Source organism: Peromyscus californicus, unplaced genomic scaffold (assembly GCF_007827085.1).
Source record: "Peromyscus californicus insignis strain IS unplaced genomic scaffold, ASM782708v3 Scaffold_14__1_contigs__length_90479793_seg_2, whole genome shotgun sequence".
Classification (NCBI taxonomy): domain Eukaryota; kingdom Metazoa; phylum Chordata; class Mammalia; order Rodentia; family Cricetidae; genus Peromyscus; species Peromyscus californicus.
In genome coordinates, this window is record NW_026294436.1 from 74,562,360 (window position 1) to 74,568,359 (window position 6,000).

General features: G+C 44.1%; 1 protein-coding gene across 1 annotated transcript in view; it reads right to left on the reverse strand.

Annotated features, from left to right (window-relative positions):
• Cenpf (centromere protein F) overlaps window positions 1-172 on the reverse strand; it is a 48,138-nt gene extending 47,966 nt beyond the window's left edge. Inside the window, exon 1 of the mRNA XM_052737986.1 lies at window positions 69-172. The gene's annotated coding sequence lies outside the window, so the exon portion shown is untranslated. The remainder of the gene's footprint in view (window positions 1-68) is intronic.
• Window positions 173-6,000: the final 5,828 nt, after the last annotated feature.

The window sequence follows — 6,000 nt, forward strand, 5'->3', positions numbered from 1 at the left end:
CTGGGGGCTCCAGGGCGGCGACGCGGCCGCGCGTCGGGGCGACGCGGGCCCGGGAGGACGCTGCTCACCTGCGCTCCTCCTAGAATCCGGCTCCAGAGTCGGTCAGCCCGGGGCTCCTCACCGCCGAAGTCCTCCCGCAGCGAGCCGCTCCTCGCGGTCCAGCACGGCGTCGTTCAAACTGCCCGCGGCCGCCGCCCCTCTTCGCCCCCCTCGCCCGCTTCCGGTCCCGCCCAGCTCACCTCCACTCCTATTGGCCATCGGGAGCCGCTCCCAACCAATCCGCCCCCGCGCGCTCGGGAAACCGCCTCTGATTGGCTCTTTTGGACGGCTGTTTAAAAACAAGCCGTGGTCGCCGCGGAGCCTGCGCAGACGAGCGATGCGCTCGCGTTGCCTAGAGACGGGCGCCGCGTGCTCTGAGCTGCTGGCCGGGGCCAGGTGGAACCGGGTTTCCACCGACCCGGAGCGGCTAGGCGGGTTGAGGAGGAGGGTGAGGCCTGCACTGCAGGGTGGCCGCTCACGTGTTACCTGTAGGACCAGGACCCTGGCTCAGCTCTCGGAGGCGAGCATCCCTATAAAAGTTGGCTGAGAAGTTAAGTCGCACCTGTCATAGCAGCCCTGAGGCTGGCTTTTGGAGGAGAGCCTGGGCTATGTACCGCATTACAGGCCAGCCGGGACTATATACGTGGTCCTTGTCAAAAATAAATGACTGAGTCACAGAATAACAAAATAATCTGAAATTGAATCTAGACGTGCGTGCAAAACCTCATTTAACTGCTGAACTCATATTTTCAAAATGAATATGAACCAGCTGGGTGAGAATTGAGGGGAAGACTTTCCATCAGACTCAAATATTCACAAGACTCTTCAAAACTGAATGCACTCCAACCTTTTTATGAAGTCCAGGTTTGTGTGTGTGTGTATGTGTGTGTGCTTCTTTCCCTATTCGAAAATGAGCATCACTTAATGTTCTATTAGTACATATCAATTATACATAGTATTTTTGTTATGACATTTTCATTATATGGATGTGTATGTCTCCTTTCCCCTAAAACCTATTCCTCTTTCCAGCTAGAATCCCACCCACACACCAGTGTGTGTGTGTGTGTGTGTGTGTGTGTGTGTGTGTGTGTTAATATCATTAGAGTTGCTTACAGGAGCATGAGTAAACAAGCTAGAGTTTTGTTTCTTACTAATCTTGCCTCATCAGCCTTTATCTGTTAAGTGCTCAGAGATAGGTGAGATCCATAAGCCCTTCCCCAACAAATAAGCCTCTGAAGGTAGGAAGAAACTAGGAATTGTGAATTTGATATGTTCACTCAGTAAATTCCACACTTCTTCTGCCCCTTTTACTCTTTCATTAGACCATCCCCTCAGCTTAGTCTGAATCTGCTTCCCCTTACACTGAAATCATGCTGATCCTTCAGTACCCAGTTCAAATGCAACTTTCTTCATAAAACCACTTGCTGGCTAGTCTTATGTCAACCCGACACAACCTAGAGTTATCTGAAAGAAGGGACCCTCAATTGAGAAAATGCCTTTCTTACAGATCCAGCTGTAAGGCATTTTCTTAATTAGTGATTGATGGGGAAGGCCCAGCCCATTGTGGGTGGGGCCATCCTTGGGCTGGTAGCCCTGAGTTCTGTAAGAAAGCCGGCTGAGCAAGCAAGCCATGAGGAGCAAGCCAATAAGCGGCACCCCTCCATGGCCTCTGCATCAGCTCTTGCATCCAGTTTCCTGCCCTGTTTGAGTTCCTGTCCTGACTTCCTTCAGTGATGAACAGTGATGTGGAAGTGTAAGCCTAATAAAGCCTTCCTCCCCTGGTCATGGTGCTTCATCACAGCAATGATTACCTTGACCAAGACAGCCACCCTATTCCCAAACACTCATAGTTGTTCCCTAGCTCTTTCTTAGAACTGAGTTTTAAAACTTCACTTTTAGGATTTTGCCATGTCTTAGATTTTTATTCCCCCAGATCAGACTCAAAAGTTCCTTTAGAATAAAATCCAGTTTGTCTTTGCCACCCCAATTAAAAATCCCTAGTGCCTTTACACATAGTAGTGTGTAAACCAGATCATCTTTGGGGATAAAACTGCAGTCTGTGGAAGGGACTGGTCCTCCGCCTTCCTTGAATCCTCAAGTAGAAGAAAGCAGCAAGAAAGAAAACCTTTGAGGGGCCTTGCTGCCATCTGACTGCTGTCTGTTAGTTCTGGGATTTGAACCGATGTGACCCCAACACCAGTTACTGTTCCACTGGGTCTCACAATAATTATTCAGTTATTTAATATCCACCTTAGGAAACAGACCTAGAAAAAAAATACAGGATTTTTAAAGTTTGAGCACAAACTCTGCACTAATTAGGAGATGGCTGTCTACTTACCACTGTATAGCCAAGCCTTGTGCTATATTATTTTATAATAAGCAATTAAAATTCATCCTTTTCTCAAACAAGGAAACTGTGTAATGTAGACTATTCTAGGAGCTTCTGTAATATTTCTTGTCTTCAGTGGTTTGGGTATTTCGGGTGCTGGAAGTTTAAAGATGGGCCCCATCCAGCTAAACAATGTGTCCTTTGACAGTCCGCTCTTGTCTCCTTGCTTTTCTCATCGTCAGTCCCCTGTCTCAGTGACCCAGGTCTCCATCTGTGGACCTCATCCACCACCTTACATTCTAGGACTCAGTGCTCTCTAGCCTACCCATCTTTTCTTTTCTGGCTTAAACTGCAGCATTTGGCACCAAAACCAGCCCCATTGCCCTTTGTTCTGTCGCCCAGATGTGCACACCTATCTGTCCAGTTGCCCTCACCTTTCCTGGGAGCGCCACTATGCAGATGGGGTTGGAGAGAAGTCCTAAGACTGGGGATACTCGTGTATGACGACTAACTGGACCTCCATACTACTCCCCAGACCGTGCTCCAGGGTTTAGAATTTCTCCAACCTCCTCTAACTCCCGCCTTCACGTTCACCCTCAGGAGTGGGACTCATCTCACAGTTCACAGGGAATGTAAGATGTCACACATGAAATTTCTTACCACCCAAACAACCACAGGAAACATTCTAATTCTGCCAGGCTCAACTGAGTTATGTAGCCCACTTTTCTCAGGAGTTCCCTTTATTAGTGATGCACTGCAAATGATCTTAACCACTTCCAGTTTCCTAGAATGCCTAAATATTTCCCTTTAAAAGTAAATATTCTTGGAATTGGAGAGGTGGCTCAGCAGTTAAGAACACTTAACTGCTCTTGCAGAAGACCTGGGTTCAGTAGCACCACATGGACGCTCACAGCCAGTTTCAGGGGAATCTGATACCCTTTCTGGCTCTATGGGCAGCAGGTATGCATAGACACATGCAGACAAACGTGTGTGCACCTATTCTCTCAGTTCTGCTTTCCCCTGCAGTGATCATGGCATCTCTACTCACGTTCCATTTCTTTTTAGGGCTGATTCGGATAATTGTTACATACCTTCTAATCAATGGTGCTTTTATATAAGGCAGGCTGTCTCCCTCTCTAAATCATGGGGACAATATGATTTATTTCAGCAGCATCTTATTTTTTAATCTCATAGTTTTGTCTATTTGAGGACTTAAAACATTTTATAATGAGCACATTTGCCTATATAATTACGAAATTCTCTCTCCCACTTTCGTCAATGCCACAAGAAAGCCATGGCAACTGGGTGATGGTGGTGAGTTTGATTTGTTTATTTGGGTTTTATTAAAACCAGTTGTTAGTATAGGGTAGAATATATTTTTCCCTCTCATTTCCAACTTCTGTGTGTCTATATGTTTTAGTTGCTTCTCTTGCAACAAGACATTATTTTATTGTGTTATAGCTCTTCTGCACAACAAGATCTTTTATTGTAATAAATTTACCCAAAACACACATAGTTTAACGCTGAGGTGCAATGAATTTTAACAAGTATATACACCTCTATAAACACTTTTAAAGTCATAATACAAACATTTTTTGACATGACAGGGTTCCATATACCCTTTCCAGCTGCCTAGTCTCCAGTTCCCAGAGCCAGACAGCCACTCAGTGGTTCGGTCAGTAAGTAACAATTTATGGTACATCACTGTTTTCTTTGGTTTCATAAGGCTGGAATTACACAGCATGTGCCTCTTGAAGTCTGTTTCTTTCAGTATCTTATACAGACATCATTATTGTTCATAACTTTGGGGGTTTCTTTTATTTCTTAGTATTCTTTCTTTGCATAGATATAAAAATAGTCTATCCATTCATGAGAGACTGTGTTGTTTCCAATTTTAAAAAGTTGCCAGAACTTTTATGTTGAAGTCTGTGCCTCATAATAATTGCATAATCTACCTGGTAAAATTAGTTGAGTAATATTTTCTGCTCATCTCTGAGTTTGTATAGAATTTCTATTATTTATGCCTTAATACTTAGGCCTGGAGTTTTCTGTGGGGCTGCTTTAAGTTAGGAATTAAATTTGTATTGGTAAAGACTTTATTTTTCTAGTTTTAGTTTTCTCTGATAATTTGTTTCTTTAAAGAAAATTTTCTATTTGCCTTTCTAGTTGGGCTAAAGTCATTAAAACTATTGGTACACAGCTTTTCAAAGTTTTCTGTTATCATCCTTTGAATGGTTTTAAAGAACATAGTTACAATTCTGTGTTGATCCTGTGTTCTTGTTATCTAGTCTTTCTTCAATACAAACTTTTTTTTAAAGATTTATTAATTATGTATACAATATTCTGCCTGCATGCATCCCTGCAGGCCAGAAAAGGGCACCAGGTCTCATTACAGATGGTTGTGAGCCACCATGTGGTTGCTGGGAATTGAACTCAGGACCTATGGAAGAGCAGCCAGTGAGTGCTCTTAACCTCTGAGCCATCTCTCCAGCCCCTCTTCCAAATTGCTTTAACTTTGTTGATATTTTTAAGAACCATTTTGTATAGTCAAGTATTGTGTGTGCCTGTAATCCTAGCATCTAGGAGTTGAGGCAGGGAAAATGAGGCAGCCTAAGATACATAGAAAATTAAAGCCATCCTGGGCCTCATAGAGAAGAGTCTCAAAACCAGGGTGGAAGTTTAACGGGTGGCTCCATCAGTAAAAATATATGCCTAGCAAGCCTGGGGACCTGTATCTGATCTCCAGAACCCGCATTAAAACACAAAAGTGTGTCCTGTTGGAGGAAGTGTGGCCTTGTTGGAGGAAGTATATCACTGGGGGTGGGCTTTGAGGTTCCAAATGCTCTGCTCAAGCTAGGCCCAAACTCCCCCCTCCCTCCCCGGGCCCCCACAACTCTGCTGCCTGAAGATCCAGATGTAGAACTCTCAAGCTACTTCTCCAGCATCATGTCTGCCTGAATGCCATCATGCTTCCCACCGTGTTGACATGGACTAAACCTCTGAACTGTAGGCCAGCTCCAATTAAATGCTTTCCTTTATGAGTTGCCATGGTCATGGTGTCTCTTCACAGCAATAGAAACCCTAACTAAGACAGTATTATAGTACTTCTGCCAACCTTTATTCCGTGCACTCTCTTTTTTCTTGACTGGAGAAATTCCTCAACTGTTATTGTTTCTGAGTCTGTTTCTACTGGCTTAGTGTCTCTCGGTTATGACTCACATTTTCTGGTTCTTCCTGTGGATGGAGATTTTTGATTAGACACCAAGCATTGTAGATTTTATGCTTTATATTTTGTGGTATTGCTTGATAGACAGCTGAGGTACTTTGAGATCGTTTTGTAAGTCACTCAGCTTCATGATGAAGAATCTGAGAGTAGCCTTTTCCCTGTGGTAATTTAGGCTGTTTCTAAGTCATGTTCCTTCTGGGCCTTGTACTGAATTCCCCCCAATGTGTTCAGTGCTCTCTTTTTACTCTGGCTGATGGGAACTCAGACTATTGGCCCCAAAGGAGCTTTGTTTGATTGATTGGTTGGTATGATGGTTAGGTGTCTATCATTATTTTGTTTTTGTTTTGTTGTCAACTTGACAAAAGCTGGGATCATCTGGGAAGAGGAAAGCTCAGTTGAGAAAGGG